The 19,818-nt window shown below is 41.6% G+C and overlaps 1 protein-coding gene across 1 annotated transcript in view; it reads right to left on the bottom strand.

Moving 5' to 3' along the window:
- Window positions 1-17,949, bottom strand: part of ANKRD6 (ankyrin repeat domain 6) — a 95,424-nt gene extending 77,475 nt beyond the window's left edge. Inside the window, exons 1-2 of the mRNA XM_062608391.1 lie at window positions 17,832-17,949; window positions 17,303-17,439 (exon numbers count right to left, since the gene is read on the bottom strand). The gene's annotated coding sequence lies outside the window, so the exon portion shown is untranslated. The remainder of the gene's footprint in view (window positions 1-17,302; window positions 17,440-17,831) is intronic.
- Between the last annotated feature and the right edge of the window lie 1,869 nt (window positions 17,950-19,818).

Below are 19,818 nucleotides of genomic sequence, written 5' to 3'. Positions count from 1 at the left end.
TGTCCCCTTGGTGAACACAGTTTCTACTTTGGTACCTCCAGGTATACTGACAAGCTATTTACACAAGAGAACAACACCTGGAATTTTACATTAACAGATCTGTAGCTGTTCTCTTAAAAGGCATTTGAATTTTACATATTAACCAGATTTGGAGATGAGACCTATGGATTTGTATTTTCATCTGCTTAGCAGAAGTTCTACTTGAAGTTTCCTCCTTGTTAGACTGCATTTTGATTTCTTAACAGACCTGCTATGATGAGGATACACAGAAATTCACTTCAGAAGTTACTGGAGGGTTTTACTATCATTATTATGAGCTTGCTTTGATTAAAAGCTTATAAAAAACAACAAAGAGATTGAAACAATGTCTGTAGAACCAAGAGGAGCAAGAAATTTCTTAATCAAGTACTGGACCTGGCATCTGGGCAACCTTTGCAACAGAGTGCCAGTCTCCTCTCAAAGAATACCTTCTCTCCACTTCCAGAGAAAGTCCTCCTTAGGATGAGGGGCAAAATCTCATTATTATATTTAAACTAATGTGAATTGACCATCATTAGGATAGTGCAAAGAAATTTCCCCAGAGGTCTAACTCCTTGGTATAGTACTACAGTGATAGGTATTAAAATGAGGAAACAAAAATCCTGAAACCCATTTTTTCCAGATTTATGTCCCATGTAAATTCATGCAACAGAACACAGTAAAAGAAATTGACATACATAAAATTATCCTGCATTATTTTGGTGAATGTGTCAGTTTGGGAGTGCAACAAGAAACGTAAGGAACACGCCTGCTCCGAGTCAGTGTAACACTGAGGAGGAGTTAATACAATACTAAAGCTGAAAAGCGAATCATAGAGAGGGCAGGAACTGCCAGAATTAGTCAACCGTTGCTCCCGATGGTGAGAGCCTGCCCTTGGGTTCCAGGTCACAGCTTCCACACAAAAGCACACTCTTTACCTCTCTTCAGCCCTGCCCAGTCACTGCATGTCCTGTGCACCACACATGGCATGTCTCCCACAGAGTAACACAGACAATGGGACATCTTTAAGGTTCACCACAACATTCTTTTCTTACGGTTTTCCATGTTTAATTTCCATTTTAAATAAAAGCCACGGAAAAACAAATATCCAGCAGCACCCCAAGCCTCTACGTTCTCTCATCCTACTTGCCTATGGTAATGATCCACTTGTACTCAGGGTGTTTAAAACCACAGTAAACACCTCACCTCCTCTGGTACTTGAACTACTGGAATAAGCGCTGGAAGACACAGGCAAACAAAGCAGCAGAAGCAGACTGGCTAGTGGTGAGGAACAGAGTCAGTTTCTTGTCAAGGACTTGCACAAATATTCATAGACATGACAGGAATGTTGGGAGTCAAGCTTTTTTGGGGGGGCCAGGGGAGAAGGGAGGAGAGGGAGGTGTTACTGAACAGTGAGAAATGATGTCTACCAGCTGAGAGCAGCATAAATGAGAATGGGTTTGGCATTTTCTGAAAGGCAATGTAGATGCAGATAAGACTTAGGGCACCTGCTGTAATTGCTGTCCTCAGCACAGGCTGGAATAGGTTTCTATACCCATAGACATGATTATGAATATGAATTATGATTTTGAATGCATGTATATAAATAATGCACAATGATTGCACTTTTCTTACTTCTGTGGCTGTAACCTAAAGCCTTGTTCAAAATCAAACAAAAAAAAAAAATAAAAGGCATACATTAAAACAGCTGGGTTGATGAATGGAATTAAAAGCAAAGACCTGTTGCCTCATTCGTCTCCCTTTGTACAAGGTACAAAAACCTCCTTAGAACAGTACAGCAAACTGCTAAACATATTTTCAGCTATATTTCTCACAGACAAGTTACAGGAAAATTCTGCAGGAAACATAAGAGCCTTAAGTCCTGAATGTTTATTTCTTTCATAATTTAGAACACAGACCTCCAGTGCTCTACCTTTCCACTTCCCTCTGTGGAATTGTATTTAAGCAGAGTCTATACTTCTAAGTGGAAAACAGCTTGGTTATTCAATCTGCATCTGCAAAAGCTAAGCTGATATAACCATTAAGTAGAAGGCAAATATTTTAATAGGTAAGAGGATGCTGTTTCTGTGGTTCTTTTTTTCTTTTCTTCATAAATCAAGCCAGGAATTCTAAAGCTATTCTCATTAAAAATGTCCCTCGGGTTCTCTGAAGACATGTTCTGACATGCCAGCAGGATCTTTACAATTGCAGATTTTGGGAGGAGAAGAGGAGGTTAGTTATGCTTGAGAAAAGGCATGTACTGGGACAGACTGCACAACAGTGACAGCAGCAGGGTTTTGATACAAAATCTCTACTTCATCAAAACATACTGGGCTGAGTATATTAGTACTAGGATGAATGTATTAGTAGGACATATTTGCTGACTCATATGTTACAATCTGAGAGTCTGGGAATAAGTTTAGTTTATACAATATACACTTATTTCTGAAGACAGTCCCACCATTGAGTAAATAACCTTGCCAACAGAGGTTTGACAAATTATCTGCAAAAGGCCTTCAGCTGCACTGACCCATCTCATGTCATGCTCACTCTTGTTTCACCTTCTGCATGAGATCAGCAAAGTTTAAATTGTTCACCAGGGTCTCAGTCCTTTCCCACTCCTTCACGTTGGAATACTTCAGATACCGAGTATTAAGCAACATTCTAAACCACAAAAACCTCACACTGCCTGTAGAATTACTTCTGAAGACAAACATCTCCCTCAACTCCCTCCAGCTTCATCCTTCTCAGCTGTGCTTATGAACCAATCTATTAAATCAAGCCATCTGTGTACTCATTATCTGCAGGTTTTATGGACTGTACAGTACCAAAATTGACATATAATCTTGCCTAATGGCGCATTGTTCATTGCAAAACTTACAATGATTTTTCAACCCAAAACAAGTTAAAATATCCTTAAGCATTACAGAGCCTTAAGATATGGGTACATGAATCTCGATACAGAACATTCAAACATTTAGATATATAACACCAACACAAAGCACTTCAAGGAAACTAAGTAACCCAGGCAACCAGTTCTAGGTGCCCCTGCCCAAGCAGGAGGCTGGACCAGATGATCTCCAGAGGCCCTTTCCAAGCCCAACCACACTGTGATTCTGTGATCCATCTAAAATACATTCAATGACTTACACAGATTTATGATTTTAAGTATCTCAAGATGCATAAACTGGTAGTCCTCCTCCGCACGCATCTGAGGATATCTGATCCATGCCAAAGTACAGCTATTTCTCTGCAGCAAACACAACTAAATCAGTAATTCTAGTACACGTGCCAAAGTTTATTTGCGTCATCAAGTGTTCATATCCAAGGATGCAATGCTGTGATGTAAAATAAACACAGGTAGTTGAGAACAAGGGCACTAGTCTAAAACTCTGAAATTCTGCTCCTCCCATGTATTAATTTTGTCAGTGAGGTTTTTAATGCATCAGTCTGAAGAAACTAACAGTGAGTGTCCTGATGATGATAAGTACAACAGGATTACATTTGGATTTGTAATTCCTAACAGTTTTGTTACTGCAACAAAACGATAATACAAATAATAATGCAAAGAAGAAACAGGGTTTATCGCTAAAGCTGGATAGGCAGAACACGACCATGTGAATTACCCTATACAGAGAGATAAACTTGGAAATTACTACCTGAAAAAGATCAGTTCACTCTTATTTTTTAAAGTCAGTGAATAACCTGCTTTGGTGTAGCAAATCACCCATCAGTGTGGTTGTCACAAACCAGGAGAAACATATCCTTTCAAAAAGTCTGAAAAGCATACGGATGAGACCTGCAAATTACAGAGAGTGAACATACACCTGCTTTATGTCCTGTGTCAGCCTGAAGGTTTTCTGAAGCCCTTCCTGCTGGATACTTTGAACAAAAGAAAGGAACAGCTCAACTTTACTCCTAGTAATTACAGACTATTGGTGGAAGGCAGGTGTCGGAAATAAGTAAAAAATGGGAAAAGATTGACATGGTGGACAAGTTCTGGACTAGCTGGACTGGACTGGGGACCTGATTCCCCAGAGAAACCAGACTTTGGTGCTTGAAGCACTCACCATTATCAACAAACAGCCAGGCACAGGAAAAGAAAGATGCAACACAGATACAGGCATGTTCCAAGTTCTTCCAGAAGGAAGACTATCATTAAGAAACAGTATCTGTAAAAGATAATCTATACCCCCTATGAAGCTGTAATGCTATAAAACAGCTGTAGAGCAATTTCTTTTCTGGTCTTTTCTGGCTGATGGATGGTCAAGCTGCCCTTCACAGCAGTATCTGTGTAGATGATGTGAGTATCTCCAAACAGGTCATGACATACAATACTTTGGAAATTCTGATTGCCCTGACCTGTCCCATAGCAGATATGGAGCTGAAGGAGCACTCACTGAGCTGTGGGCATGCTCTATGCTTTCTTTAATACTCGCTAACTTCTCTGGAAACTCTGCAGAAGAATCTTCTTCACATCATGCAAGAGTCCAGTGGTGGGAATGTCAGTCAGGTAACAGAAATCCAACTTACGGTTCCCTACCCCAGGGCTCTTTTGTTCCAGTCCATCAAACAGCTCAGTTCCCAAAATGTTCTTTCTCATTTGTTCTAGCAGAGTAAGGCCATGCAGAGCAACAGTCCACTACATTCAGCTCAGCATTTGGAATGCCTCCACACCAACCTCAAAATAAACAAAATTGTATGTTCCTGTCCTATTCTACTTGTATTGCAATTAATTAATTTTAGAAAGCTAAGTGCTGACACAAAGTACTTTTAGGCCAACTAACTGAAGTTGATCTTATGTAACCTCTCTTAGTGCAGGCTACAGCTTGATTAACACAACTCACCTTGAGTATCACATTGCTCTTCCATATATCTTTTGAGAATCTTGCCAGCTGTACAAGCATAGGAACAACAGAAGAAAGTAGGTATCACAAAATCTTGGCTCTTGCATCAGGTGACTATAATGAGCACTGCACAAGGGTGCTTTGATATTACAAAAGACCTAAGAAAATACCGATGGGTTAGGGTGCATTCTTGCTACGTTAACTCTCTTACTAAAGGGCACTTGTCAAACACATGCCATCTGTTTCATCGAAATGTAATACCCATCCTGGTAAAATAAAAATCTCCCATACCAGGAGGCTCTTCAAACAGATGAAAAAGAACACCACTAACATCATTTTAGGTGATTAAAAAGTCTACACTACAGAGTCTGCATCTCTTGATCTCTTGAAAGCTGCTCCTCCTACAGGGCAGAATCTCAGCTCCCAGAAGACTCTGTCCTAATGGCTGCGCATAAGTCATCACACATTCATCATCCAGAAATACCTGTACCCAACTCATGTGAAGTACAGGGAGCTGTGAGTGCAAAGAGAAGACCAATGCTCCCACTCCTGCTCACTACTCCCTGTTCTCCCACCTTTTCCCGCATGCTCACAGCCCCTGCAGGATCCCAACCAACCATAGAGCATAACGCTATTTGTTGCACTCACTTCAGTCTCCTGATGTTTTCAATTTCCCTACAGCCAAAAATCGATGCTTCAGACTTGTTTTTACTATTGAAGAGGTAGTCAAAACTGAAGAAGTACAATGCAGTTCAGTACCTGCTTTGTAGTTAATAAGTATTTTGAAATTTCAGCATATCTGAGTCTTCTTTCATACTTTACAAGAGGCCAGCTTGTGCAAGACAGTGTTAATACATGGAGAATATTCACATTATCTGCCCACAAAGGCTGCCCAGCTCCTGAAGGGAAATAAGAAAAACTAAAACAAAAGTGGTGATCTGGTGACAAAATAATCGAGAAGAGTAGGATTATGCTACAGCAACACTATGTTCCTGGACCTTGTTCCCAGAATGAGGCAGGATTTCCCTCTTGGTCTTCTGCTTCCCTACCCTCATGAAGCTCAGCAGCCCTGTACCTCCTACATGCCAGGACATCTTCCAGAGAGATCCCATTTTTGCTTTTACAACATACAGGAAAAAAGCCCAACAAAAACCACAAAGAGGCATGAGTTCTCTCCGGTAAGACAGAAATAGATCTTCCTTCACCATCACTACTACCAAGGAACACGGTACACTAGCATTATCAAAAAAAAAAACAACCTGCACTACTAAGGACTGGAAGCCTAACAAAGCTAACAAATCAGAAAAGCCCATGAGCTGCTGATGTTGAAGTAGACAGGGTTGAAAGAAGTAAGATATGGAAAAATATGCCCCAAACCACAAATACTACTGAAGGTGAAGTGAAAGCAGAAAAAATGAGATTGCCAAGTGAAACAGATATAGCCTATAATGCCATCCAGAGGGACCCTGACATGCTTGTGAGGTGGGCTGATGCCAACCTTATGAAGTTTAACCATGCCAAGTGCAAGGTCCTACACCTGGGTCAGAGCAATCCCAGGCACAGCTACAGGTTGGGCAGAGAAGAGATTCAGAGCAGGCCTGTGGAGAAGGACTTGGGGGTACTGGTCGATGTGAAAATGAACATGAGCCGGCTTCAGTATGCGATCACAGCCCAGAAAGCCAACCGTACCCTGGGCTGCATCAAAAGGAGCGTGACCAGCAGGTCGAAGGAGGTGATCCTGCCCCTCTACTCTGCTCTTGTGAGACCTCACCTGGAGTATTGTGTGCAGTCCTGGTGTCCTCAACATAAAAAGGACATGGAACTGTTGGAACAAGTCCAGAGGAGGACCACAAGGATGATCAGGGGACTGGAGCACCTCCCATATGAAGATAGGCTGAGAAAGTTGGGGCTGTTCAGCCTGAAGAAGAGAAGGCTGCATGGAGACCTCCTAGCAGCCTTCCAGTATCTGAAGGGGTCTGTAAGGATGCTGGGGAAGGACTCTTCATTAGGGACTGTAGTGACAGGACAAGGGGTAATGGGTTAAAATTAAACAGGGGAAGTTTGACTGGATATAAGAAATTCTTTCCTGTTAGGGTGGTGAGGCACTGGAATGGGTTGTCCAGGGAGGTTGTGAACACTCCATCCCTGGCAGTGTTCAAGACCAGGTTGGACAAAGCCTTGGGTGGCATGGTTTAGGGTGAGATGTCCCTGCCCATGGCAGGGGGATTGGAACTAGATGATCTTAAGGTCCTTTCCAACCCTAACCATTCTATGATTCTAGAAGAGAGGATGAGGAAGAAAACTCTGAATGTCGAGTTTTTAGAAAAACGCAGAAGACATGTCACACAACAACCAATCTGGTAAAGAGCGCACAGATGAGCATGAGAGGGACATGGACCCTTTTTCACTCTCACAAATTCTTCTTTAAAAGTTTGTTAAGCCACCTTTTGCTCTATTGATAGCTCATCTGGGTTCAAAGCACTCATCAACCACTGTCAGGAAAACAACTAGCAAAACAACAGATTTGCAAGGGATGAGGAACAGATCAAAGAAAAACAGATGATTCTCACATCAAGGATGCCAGAGTACTCTTGGACAAAAGAAGGGAGAAGACAAAGGTGAGGAACAATAGAGAGAAGCTTCTGGGAGCAGCACAAGATGGAGAGGAATTCTGCATGGGAAAATGAAATTAAGGTCAAGGACATCTTTATTACCTTAAAACCACAAAAGTGGCCTTAATATGACTAAAACACATTGTCATTTCAGTGTTGACAAGATCACTCCCCAAGTATGCCCATCCATCCTTGAGCTTGCAGCTACAGCAGTATGATTAAGGAAGAGTTACAGCACAGTTTTGCTCTGTTGGCACCCTTGATAGTGTATAAAACAAAGAAAACTATGGAGGAGGAGGACTTACTCTAATGTCATTTTCTTACAGTTCATCTTCCCATCTATTTCTGGCTTAATATAGGAAGGCAGGTAGGAGGGGAAGAAAGAGAAGGCAAGCATATTATATATTGTATTCTTGTTTTCCAGTACTTCCAGAAAGGCCAGTTTTATAAACAGAAAGCAAGCTGAGATTTTCTGTATCTTGTTAACTACTCCTGTGATTTTCATATACCACACAGAGCTGATAAGTATCCTTCTACTGAACATTCTCTATTGAAAATGCACTGCAACTTTTTCTGCAACACGTGTTATTTTAGTCAGGCTATCTGCACCTTAAAACACTCAGCCTATTGTTCCAATAGCACAGACCTGAATGCTGAATTATAAAAACTGTACAATATCATACAATCTTGGGTACAGATTTAATTTCATGGAATACGAAACTTCACTGAAAATCACTATACCATGAGACAAGAATACACAAACATAGGTTTTCTTTTGCTGTTGTTTTTTGGGGGGTTTGTTGTTTTTTTTTTACACTAACTGTAAGCCTACTACAACTCCCTTGGGGAGGATGTTTTTCATACAAAGCCACATTCTTTGAGTCTTATTCATGTAAACAGTCATTGACTTAAATGAGATCAGTCACACAAGCAGGGAAATCAGGTTTGATCCAGCACTACTGTTACCAAACACAGCATAAAAATGAATTTTTAAAAAGCCCAGGATAATAGGCTTTAAACTATCTAATAATGCAAAGACTAGTCAAAGGTTTTGTTTTTCAGGTCTACTCTTCTGAGACCTACTAGAGTAAACTAATTATAATTTTACTACACGCTAGTTGTTGGTAATTACTTCTCTTATTCAAGTATAAGCAAAGAGAATTTTGTTAAAAGATGAGTAATTATTTTAGTATCATTTTATTTTGATCTTCAATTAAGCAAGGCCTGAAAATCCCATTTACAGAGCATGAGATACCATTTTTTAATGGTACCTGGTAAAATCTGCTAACTTTTGCATTACGTTTTTGCCCTATCCAGTTTTTCCTGAAAGACCATGTATATCTGGAGAACTAGTAAGTTTAATACACAAACCATGAGAAACTTCTCTGTTAGCAGAAGAGTGAATACTCAAAATCTGAATCATGAGAACTGAGTGAGGGTTTGTTTGTTTTTTACAAGTAAAAAGCACAGACATGCAACAGATGCTTGCTTGCTATATTAAAATATGAATTTATAAATAACAATCAGACTGAGACACTGCCTGTACAGTTAATGGATTTCAAAATCTTAGTATATGGGGGAGGATGATGGTATACTGCTCCCTAGAAAAATCAGGAAACCCATCTTCTTAACGTAGCACACATTTAATAGTGTGGTGAGAAATTTCATCGTAGTATCACTCTACTCTGCTAACCCTTCCTGACCTAGCTTATCTGAAAAGCGCATTTAGTGTTTTCTCCACCAAGGCAGCGTTTTATGAGAGGTACAGAGGACTGCAAGACAGAGCAAGATCTCCATTCCACTGACTCTGTCTCTGGGAAACACTGAGGTAAAGCTGGCTTTTCACCACAGCCTAATGAGTGATCAACACTTGTTTCAGCTTTGTCAAGGACAGCTTCTTAATTTCAAATTATGAGAAGGAGAACAAATGAACTTTTCAATGTTGTTTGTTTTCTTCAAGTGCTGTTCTCGGTTCTACTGAATGCACCACTACCTGTTTTCTTGGTTTGCCTGTGTGTTACCAGAACTGGCTCATCCCACATAATTATATATTCAGACACTTGCTGGATGTACAAACCCACATACAATACCTAAGCAAATTCATAGTAATACAATATTGCAAATCATAATTATTCTTAAAAGCTGGAAATACATGCATCCAAATTCTGGATGCCAGATTTTGAATAAAATATGCTTCCTGCTTCCATGCCAACTATTCCACTTTGAGGATTAAAACAAAAAGAAGAAAAACCCGACATGATTCTAATAACTGAAGCGACAACATCCCCATTTGTATGTCTGCATAGAGATGTGAAAGGTCAGATTCTCTGAAAGACTAATGTACTATTGAAGCCAGAATTTTGATTTTAAAACTTCTCAAACACAAGTGTTGGTGGACAGGGATAAGGGGGAACTGAGAAGAGTCAGAAAAAATTTGGGGCTTGTTTTTCTCATCTAAAGTTACTCCTGTAGGCACGCAATGGAAATGGGCATAATTTTTAAAAATAGTTGGGCTTGGGGGTTTTGGGTTGTGGGTTTTGGGGGGATTTTTGTGTGTGGGAGGGGGGGGTTCTTAAGAAACTCTACCAAGGACCAGAGCTTATACCTACAAATTCTGCTTCAAATCATTGGTGTGGCATGCTACTTGGTGCAAGAATTCATACCACTCTTTAAATCTGCCATTCATTTTTTACTTTGGATCCCATCTTGCTGCCAGAAAAACAAAATGAGAAATTCTCATTGAGAAATGGCTGGATACTGTTAAAATGTAGAAACAGTCAACCTAGTCTGACAAGTAAAAAGAAACAGAAATTACAAGACTTGAGACCTGAGAAACAAATTCACCCAGTGTGCTATCTGACCAAAACTAAATCGCAAACAGAATACCAAACCTTAAAATTTTATGAAGCAAGCTGGGATCTGATTGCAATGTAGACTAGTTAGAGTTGAATGCTGACTGGACGCAAGAAAGAAGTTTAAATTAAGCTATTTCACATTTGTGGTGAGTTTGCACATAGCCTGTTACCACAGCTTTGCTGATGTGGTTATTTTTTAAACCATGGTAACTCATATCCAGTCCTGAAAGATTCCCTCAAAATAATGAATGATGCTTAAAAAAAATAAAATAAAAAAATCAATATTACAAAACCAGGAAAAGTCCTCATCTGTATGGGGAACAAGGTAGACAGGAAATAAACGGCACAACAAAACAGCATTCAGTCTTCATAGTGGAGGGACACTAACCCTGCAGTTCCATGATGATCTGTGTAAAGAATATACTGCATTCAACATACCCACTAATGAATCACAGGGGGTGCAGGGAAAGAATACAACAGTTAAATGACAGAACTTACTAATAATACTAAATTATTAAGGAGAAAGACAAGTGCTGACTGCAAAGAGATATGGAAGGACTTAACAACATCAAATAACCAGCCTCTAAAATGGCGGAATTAGATACCATTTAAACACAGACTGGTATTCATGGTGGGAAAAAACACTTCAACTTCATATGCATAATGACAGGCTCTGGATGATTCAGGAATGAGATCTTAGATTTATAGTGCGTTGTCCTTATGAAAGCATCAGCACAGTTAAAGAACAGAGTGCTAAAAATTATTACTGCAGAGAATACAACCAAGAGCACCTTTATTCAACAGTCTAAAAAGTACAATTGCATCCTGAAAGTTATAACTCTGTCCCTCTCTCTTCAGAAAACATCTAGCAAAACTAGAAAAGTCACAAGGAAGGAGATCATAAGACAACCAGAGGCAGGACATATTAAACAGAGGGAAATCAGGTTGGAGAAGTATCAGAAGGCATCAGATTAAACCAGCAGATCTCAGGCTCAAAACAAGTGAGAAGAAATGCCTGTTCTCAGGAAGCAATTTTCAAGCTATCATTTTCCTAGCCTTTCTCCTCTGGCTTCCTCAGCCTTTTTCCTACTTGCTCACATACCCTCCTCAGCTTGAGAGTCACTGACATGGATACAGTAAAAGAGCAAAAGGCATTAAAGAGAATATATGCCATCTTTCCCTGCAAACAAAATGCAGCCATTTTAACAGAGGTGACAATTAGCCAGACTGACAATGGAAGTGTTCACCTACACCTCCAGACCAGACCCATCATACCTGAATGCAGATGACTTACTTGGCTGTTGACCACCATGCAAGAAGAACTGAAAGATATTTCTCCAGATGGACAGACCTGTCCTAGTCAGCAAGAAATGTCTACCTCTCCCTGCCTTTAAACTGACTGAAATAATGTGATTCGTGAAGACATCTGCACAGAGAAGCAGCTATGTTAGGTACTCTGTTTTTCCAAGCTACATGAAAAGCATCTGTATCACTTGGTAAATTTTTGAAATCTCTTTTACCTTATTAGAATATAAAGAAATTAGATTTGCTTCTGCTTATTTTGAGGCTAGTAGCGACTAAAACAGCTAACACCAACTCCCTCTGTGGACTGAGATGTCCTCGTTTACCAGCTGTCCCCCTGCTACTCCTTTACCAGGCATACTGGTAGCTAAGCTATCCATCTGCAGAGGCATCTCCATTTGCCCATCAATACATCAGAGAAAGTGAAACGGACAATGGCCTCACGCAGTGCATGCCAGGTCAGAAGTCCCAGCTCCTCCAAACTAATGTTGTGTAACCTTCAGGTGAAACTAAAGAATCCAACTTTGTAGTTGATTGTTCATTAATAAAATACAGTACTTTAATTTCACACTTCATCTTCTTTCACACCAGTCTTGCATTCATACGTATAAACTTAAACTATAGCTGCACTAATGCAGGGTATTCAACCATGTTGAACAGCTGTTCCTGGAGGAAACTAGCACACCTCTGGAAGAAATGATCACACATTAAAACTGGGGTGTCATCTCCTGTGCTGAAGCAAATTTATATTTGTTCAAGGGCTAGAACATGTGATCCTCCACAATCTCTTTTCAAGGAAGGAGGAGAGGGGGGGCATCTGACAAACCTAACAAGTCCAGAGACTGGATTTCAGCATGTCTAAGAGAACCTAAACCTGTGAAAGAAGTGGATATTGCAGGCAGTGTGACACAGGGGCAGGAGGAAAATCAATTTCCAACTGCATCTTGCCTCTGAGCTTTTCTCATGCTACCAGGTTTTGGGGGTAGAGACTCCATTTACCTGTAGGGCACCATATGACAGCATACAAAAATGATAACATGATACAAGTTAAAGCGTAACATTTAATCTTATTCTTACTCTGAAATTTAAAAACAAGCTAGTCAGAATCTGCTGTGACATCTGCTTGCAACTCCACCATCCATCACTCTTCAATGAGAAGACAGTGAACACAGATTGCACACAGATGCAATAGTTTTGTTGCCCACAGGAATCTGTCTGAACTTCTTGTGCTTCCACACATGCAAAGTTTAGATCCTGGGGGCTAGTCAAAGGCTCAACTTATAACACAGTATTACAAAAGAGGAAAAATTTAAGATTTAAGACCAATACCACTTCTACTTAGAGGGAAAAAAGGCGCACATGGAAAAAGGATGGCCTGATTTTACAGAAGCTGTGAAAAGCTATGAAAAAAAAAACCACACTTGCAAGAAATCAGAAGCTGCTGTAAAGTCTGGAAAAGACAAAATTATAAGAAAGTGCTGCACTTTCAAAATCTGGATTTAAACCAGAACAGTAATGTCAGTGACAGACTGCAGATGGCAAGCAGATAATTCCACAGCCAGAATAAAGACAACCCCTGTCCCCACATCCTTAAATCCTCTCAAAAGACTTCAGCCAGACACAGTTTAATCACAAAAGTGGGCAGAAAGAAAATTAAGGAAAACTACTACTATGTAAGCTTTACAATACACCAATGATCTGACTTAAGCAACTGGTATACCCTGCAAATATTAGTGCAATTATTTGAGACAGTAGCGATATGGTGAAAAGACCACATCCTGCCCAAGACTCTGAACTAGCTGCAATTTCTGCAGCCATAGCACATGCACAGACATCAAACTCTTATTAAAGTAAAACATACCTAAAATGATTCACTGTGATCACTATTAAAACGTTACTCAAATATTGAGCTAATACATGATTACCATACATTCATGGTGCTTTTCTATTTTAAAAAGCTGGCGTTCTCCTCAGTGACCAACCCATCTGAGACAATTTGGGGAATTTTGACTCTGAAGTATATCAGCACAATATAAATAGACAAGCAACAGGTCTTGCTAAGATGTCACATTGCAGACGCTGTTAAAACTAACAGAAAATAACCTCACTGGCTTAAAGCAATCAGCATCTCAAACTGGAAAAGGAAATGATCCTACTGCAATGCAGACACAATGAAGATGCACACCCTTACAGAATCAATTCCCAACAAATCCAAATACATTTTCCATAATGCAAATGAAAATGCCTTCACCCAACACCATGCCAGGTCATGCACCCAAAAACTTCTATCTTCAGTGGCTCACTTAACAAAAACTGATGGGGAAGAAAGCAAGTCACAACAGAGAAAGGGAAAGTAAAGGATAAACTGCTAGAAGCAGCTTGTTTTAAACCAGGATTTGAAGGGGGTAAGATTTCGTGATATGAAGAATACTCCAAATATGCTTTGGATCAGAACGTAAGATTAAAAAAAAAGAAGAAAAAAGCTTGGACTCTTTTGGCATAGACCAAATAAATTTTTCTTCAGGATTAGGGCAAACCCACTACAGTGCCCACGGATCACTAACAAAGGATCAAAAGTAAAATGGTGAAAGAACAAGCCAACAATCTACAGTACTGCATCATATTTTGAGCTACCTATGCTCAGTATTGCATCAGAAGTACATCACAGAGGTTACCTAGACAACCCCTCCACAACTAGGTAACGCAAGAATTCAACTTGTTGTACAATACTGGTCAGGCCACACAACATCGATTCATTTGTCACAACATGACTGCTTTCACAGGACATCTCCCTCTTTCAATACACCAGATTAACTATTAGTAGTAATGTGCTACATTTCTGTTAACCTCAAAATCCTGTGCAGCCTTAATGTGTCACTTATCACACACTTCTCTAAAACAAGACTTAAACTGACTCTTACTCATTTCATCACTGTTTCATCACGTACTCATTTCACATTCTTTGCCCTGGTATTGAACTACTGCACACCAACAGTATCTTTCCCTGCTTCACTGTCAAGACCTGTACATCTGCAATTGGACCTCAAGGAGTTTACAAAAAACAGTAAAAATACTTCTACAGCCAAACTAGCACCACCTTCAATACAGAGCATCACTGTGGCATGTACAACCATGTCCTTCAAAGAAGCAATGTACAGAGAACCTCCTGACACACATGCATCTGAAAGCTATGCAACAAATAAGCCAGGAATTCACGTATGTTTACTCTGGCTCATCCTACCATTTGAATATCTGCCTTCACAAGCCCAATAGTCTTTTAAATGGCAGCATGAGATAAACCAAATACAGACAAGAGGAGGAGAAAAAATTGGAAAGAAGTCATTACACATAATTCAGCAAAAGGTCACTGAATTATGTCTCCTGCAAGATGCAGGAGATTTCAGGATTTCACTTTTCTCTCTCACAACTGCTATGAATATACTGCAACAAAGCGCTCTTCAGCAGTATCTGCTAACAGGGAGTGAAGCAGTCAAGACAGAAGTAACTGAGATTTTCCTAGAAGGTCCACAAGCTAGCAACGGTATGCAAGAATTTCTGCTATTATTGTACTCAGAAATTATTCTGGAGATTTTGGAGGTCAAAACAGCTGGACAGGAAGCAAAGAATTAGTCCCTTGCTATACTGCTATGGACTGAAGTCTTGCCAAAGTGCAGCTCTACACTTTTTACTTTTGGTTGGATCATTTTTGAAGGTGGCATGTATTGCATGCCTTAATAAACAAAATGCGCTAAAATTACTTATTTTATTTGCCCAAAGCAATTGCAACTCATGTATGTCTTTGACAAACATCTCTGTAGGCCAATCTTGCCAGTGAAATATGGTACCTCATTTGTGGTTTTAAATAAAATACTTCCACTAGTGACATGTTGCACTGATGTATCTCTAAGAAAATATATGACTATGAGTTCTCTGGAAGTGCATCCAAAGTCCTAACTGTTGAGAGAAAAAGAAGAATTACAAATCTGAAACTAATGAGAATAAATAAATAAAATGTAGTTGACAGATACTACAACTAATTTAAGAACCTAGAAGTGCTTTACAAACATTCACAGTTACCCCAGCCTCCAGCAGATAGATATTGATAGTCCTATTAATCAGATTCAGAGAGTAAGGGGCAGCAAGGTTTCTTTCTTACATCATTAAACGACACACTGGCAAAATCAGAGGTAGAGAAATGCAGCTCAAGGCTCAATCACTCATTACTGTACTGTACAAGCACCTGACTTATTAAGATATTATTCATCTTGTCGAGCCCAAGAACGTAAGTTTGATGGTCCAAACTCCAGAACATGCCATGTGTGACAGGGCAAGATGCTAATCCTGGTGCTGCAACTACATTATATCAGCAAACACCAAAGCCCCATTTGTGGATCCAGCTTCCCCCAGTTTCTGCTCCTCAGAAAAGACAACTCTGAGAAAAGCATGAAGAAAAGCACCTGGATGATCAGGAGGTTTATCACTTTATTTTTACCAATCATTTACTGATCATTTCGTTTCTAATGTTCAAAGCCAGTCTCCTACATGAGGTTGACATCACTCTCTGGGTAAGTATCAAGGAATAGGGGAAACTGAAAACTTTCCCAGCTGAGTACTATTACAAAACCACTTTTGAATTTTATTACAATTTCTTTTCAAACGAACAACAGGGAAAGAAGCAATGAGATGCTACAGAATTCCCCTCCACTCTGGCAGGCTAATAGGTCCTCATTGACACAAACAGGCATACATCATCTACACACCAGGCATCTAAATAAGCATTTGTATCTTTAACTTCTCACTGAAATCTAAAGGCAGGTAGGTACCTAATACTTTATCTAGCCAGCCAACTGGAGTTTTGGTACATTCAGTAGATGTAACTCATATTTTCTGCTCAGAAATTATTACGGAGTTCTAAATTGAAGCATGCCACATCTCGTGGTCTGCAACACAACTGCAGATCTTACACATAATCATACATCTCCAGAAACACTTTTGTTTTCCAAGTATCTAGAGAATGAAGATTACACAACACTTGAAACTTGAGCCTGCCAAAATAAGTTACTATAAAACTAGCTGCACACCTGGACATACTACATTGAAAGCAAGCAAGTTAATTAAATAACATTCTTCTGAGAATAAGCCATACACTCAAACTGTCCTTTTCAGAGGGTCCAGACCATTCCTAATTAATGCTGCATAAGAATTTAGTCTTACATTTTCCCACTTTTGAACAAGACAGATTTGTTGATCTTTCCAATAGATTTCTTCTTTAATATTGGTAGGACATTCTAAGTTCATTTAAACAACTAATCTGGGGGGAAGATTCACTGATCCACCTGCCAGTATGACACTTTCTACCCCTCTCAGTGTTTTCCCTGTGAATGAAAGGTATTCAGCATAAAACAACATGTCCTTTTGGTCATATTTATTGCAGAAATATCAAACAGAAACACAAATAACCATTTCACACATAATTATAAAATATATCGGTTATGTCTTTCAAGAAAAACAAAGCACTGTCTACAGCCTATGCTGTAATGCACACAACACCCTAGGGCATGATAAGCCCTTTATTAGTGCTTGCAATAAAATGAACACTGCAGAACAATTACACGCTGTAGCCATGGATTTCTAAACCCAGAGATCTCTCCCGGCAGCCAGTCTATACTCACAAGGTTTCGAGCCTTCAGAGGGAGCTGATGTTTGCAGTAAACTAGTGGAAATATTTTCAGTGGAGTTTTCAGGTGATGTCAACAACAGGAAGGATGACCTGGAGCCAGATGTCCATTTCTCATCAGACGCAGCCTTCAAAGTTGGAAAAAGAACAGTAAAGCTCCCCGTTTATACCCCCAAACCTGCAATTAGCCCCCTACGTCGGCACAGAATCCTGTATCATTGCGGCAGCCAGGAGAGTTCGTGTGTGCATGAAAGGGGGGAGGTCTCTCCCCGGAGGGTCCCTCCCCGGACCCTACTCCGGGGCCGTAACAAAGGAACACTTTTAATTACTTGGGCACCGAGCGCTGGTTTCGCAAGGCCCGCACCCACCTGCAGCCCCGCCACCTCCGCGGCCCCCGGCGCCAGCCCGCAGCCCGCCACGACGCGCTCGCCGCCCCACCACAGCCACACGCAGCCCCGGCGAGAGGACGCGGATCCGCGCCTGGAGTCCCACGCGTGCTCGGCGGCTCCGCCCCGCTCACCGGCGCTCCCCCCGTGGCACACGATCCCCGTCAGGCGCGGGGCCGGGCATAGCCCGACCGTCTCCAACGGCGCCTCCGCCGCCGGGCTGGGCTGGGCTGGGCCGGGCCGGGCCAGGATCGGCTGCCCTGAGGTGGCGCCCCCACCACCGCCTTGCTCGCTGCGAGGACGACACCTGGCGGCCGCGGCGAGAGGACGGGCGGACAGCGCCCCGACAGCCCGCCCCGCCTGCGCCCCGGCGGGGGGCCGTGACAGGACAGGCCCGACTCGGACCCTTTGCAGCCGTTCCCTACCGAGGAAACGGGGAAGGCGTGGGGACACGGCCACTCTGCCCAGCACCTGCGTGGAGGCTGGTCTTGACCACCGGCCTGGCCTCGAGCGGGACGAGTTGCCCTGCTGGTCGGAAAGGCCGGACTGTGGCTGTGCAGGGGCTCCTAGAGAGCTGGGTGCTCTCCTGAATTACTTGTTCGTCGTAATAGTCTGTGGAGGAGCAGAAGGGGTACAAACAAGCCCAGTGCCGGGGACGCCAGACGCGCTCCAGCAGGGAGGCAGTCAGCGGGCTCTGGAGCCTGGGCTGAAGGTCAAAGAGGGCTGACATGGCAGCTGGCTGTGCCTGCTGACCACCACACTCACCCACCCCTTAGGTTCACCAAAGCCGGGGGGGGCAGTTTATGTGTGTGCGTCGGTAATTCACACACCAGCACCAATTCGTTTGGTAGGGAGGCAAATTAGATGGACCACCTGTAGACAGTGGTACAGGAGAGAGACAAGCTTGTGCGAGCAGCGTGAAATGATAAAAATGCCTTTATTAAAGTACTGATTGAAGTTAATGTTAGAACAGTCTTTGATCCAGTGCGAGTTGCTTCCAAAGGTCTCCCCTCTGGCTCAGGGGCATTCTCAGGATGATGCCCTACATGGACAAAACACTGAAGTATCACAGCACCATCTAGTTCTGATGCAGTCAAAGTATTTGTGTAACAGTTCAGCTGTATGTTAAATAAGTTCAAGATATGTAAATTTTTGCAGGACTGCTTTGGCTATGTTTGATCATTATGACTGAGAAACAAGATGTTAACACATGACAGAAAAACACTTTTCTTGGCAGTGAACTGCCACCAATGTATTTAATGTGAGTTTTCCCCCTTTAACAGAAGCAGGATGAGGCGCTGCCATGATCCTACAAACCAAGATGCAGATGGGCTCCTGTGATTGCCTGGATGTCAGTGGGACAATTCCCTTTTTTAATCCAGACAGCTAATTTTGTATTCTTCTGGATTTATTTTTTTTACCATTGGGAAGGAAATTCATGAGGGGATTCCCTAGGTGCTTGAAACAGAAAGTATGTCACGTCTGCACCACAGCTTCCCACAAACGAAGTCCAGCCACATCTAGTACTGTACATGTTGCATATGCAAAGACTCACCACCTTGTCTACCTGCCCTTATTACAAGTTCTGTGACTGAAGGCTGGGTACCATGCAACTGGCATCAAAATTACATGACCTGATGCAAAAGAAAGAAGGAAATGGCCAGTTGCAGAGGGGACAGAGAACAACTTGGTGGCAAAGTGACAAAGGAGGAACAAGTCCTGAAGCTTACGTAGGTAGAGTCAGTGACAGATTATATTGCCAAGGGCTTGGCAGAAGCGCTTCAGCCCTACTCTAAAAACCTATCTGACAATGGGCCTACCATTCGCATGGCTTTGAAGCCGAAGCTGCGGTCAAGCAGGAGGCCACTGATATCACTATTGTGGCAAGAGCTGCACTGTAACCAGTCCTTTCATTCCTGAGCTTCTACACCCTGACTTAGTATTTAAATATCTCCAGATTATTCTGTCTCTCACTGGTGATGTTTCATACCTCTCAGCATAAAAGAACACTAATGTAGACAGTAATTTCTAGGCAAGACACACTCCCCATAGCTGGCCTTGAAACTTAACGCCCTTTCTGCACAGATGTGGTCAACTGGTGAGTGAGATGGATGGTCCTTC

This window comes from Pezoporus occidentalis, unplaced genomic scaffold (assembly GCF_034315485.1).
Source record: "Pezoporus occidentalis ecotype Australia unplaced genomic scaffold, CSIRO_AGI_Poc_V1 ctg13, whole genome shotgun sequence".
NCBI lineage: Eukaryota > Metazoa > Chordata > Aves > Psittaciformes > Psittacidae > Pezoporus > Pezoporus occidentalis.
Note: the sequence above shows the minus strand (reverse complement) of the source record. Positions and strands in the feature narration are given on the sequence as shown.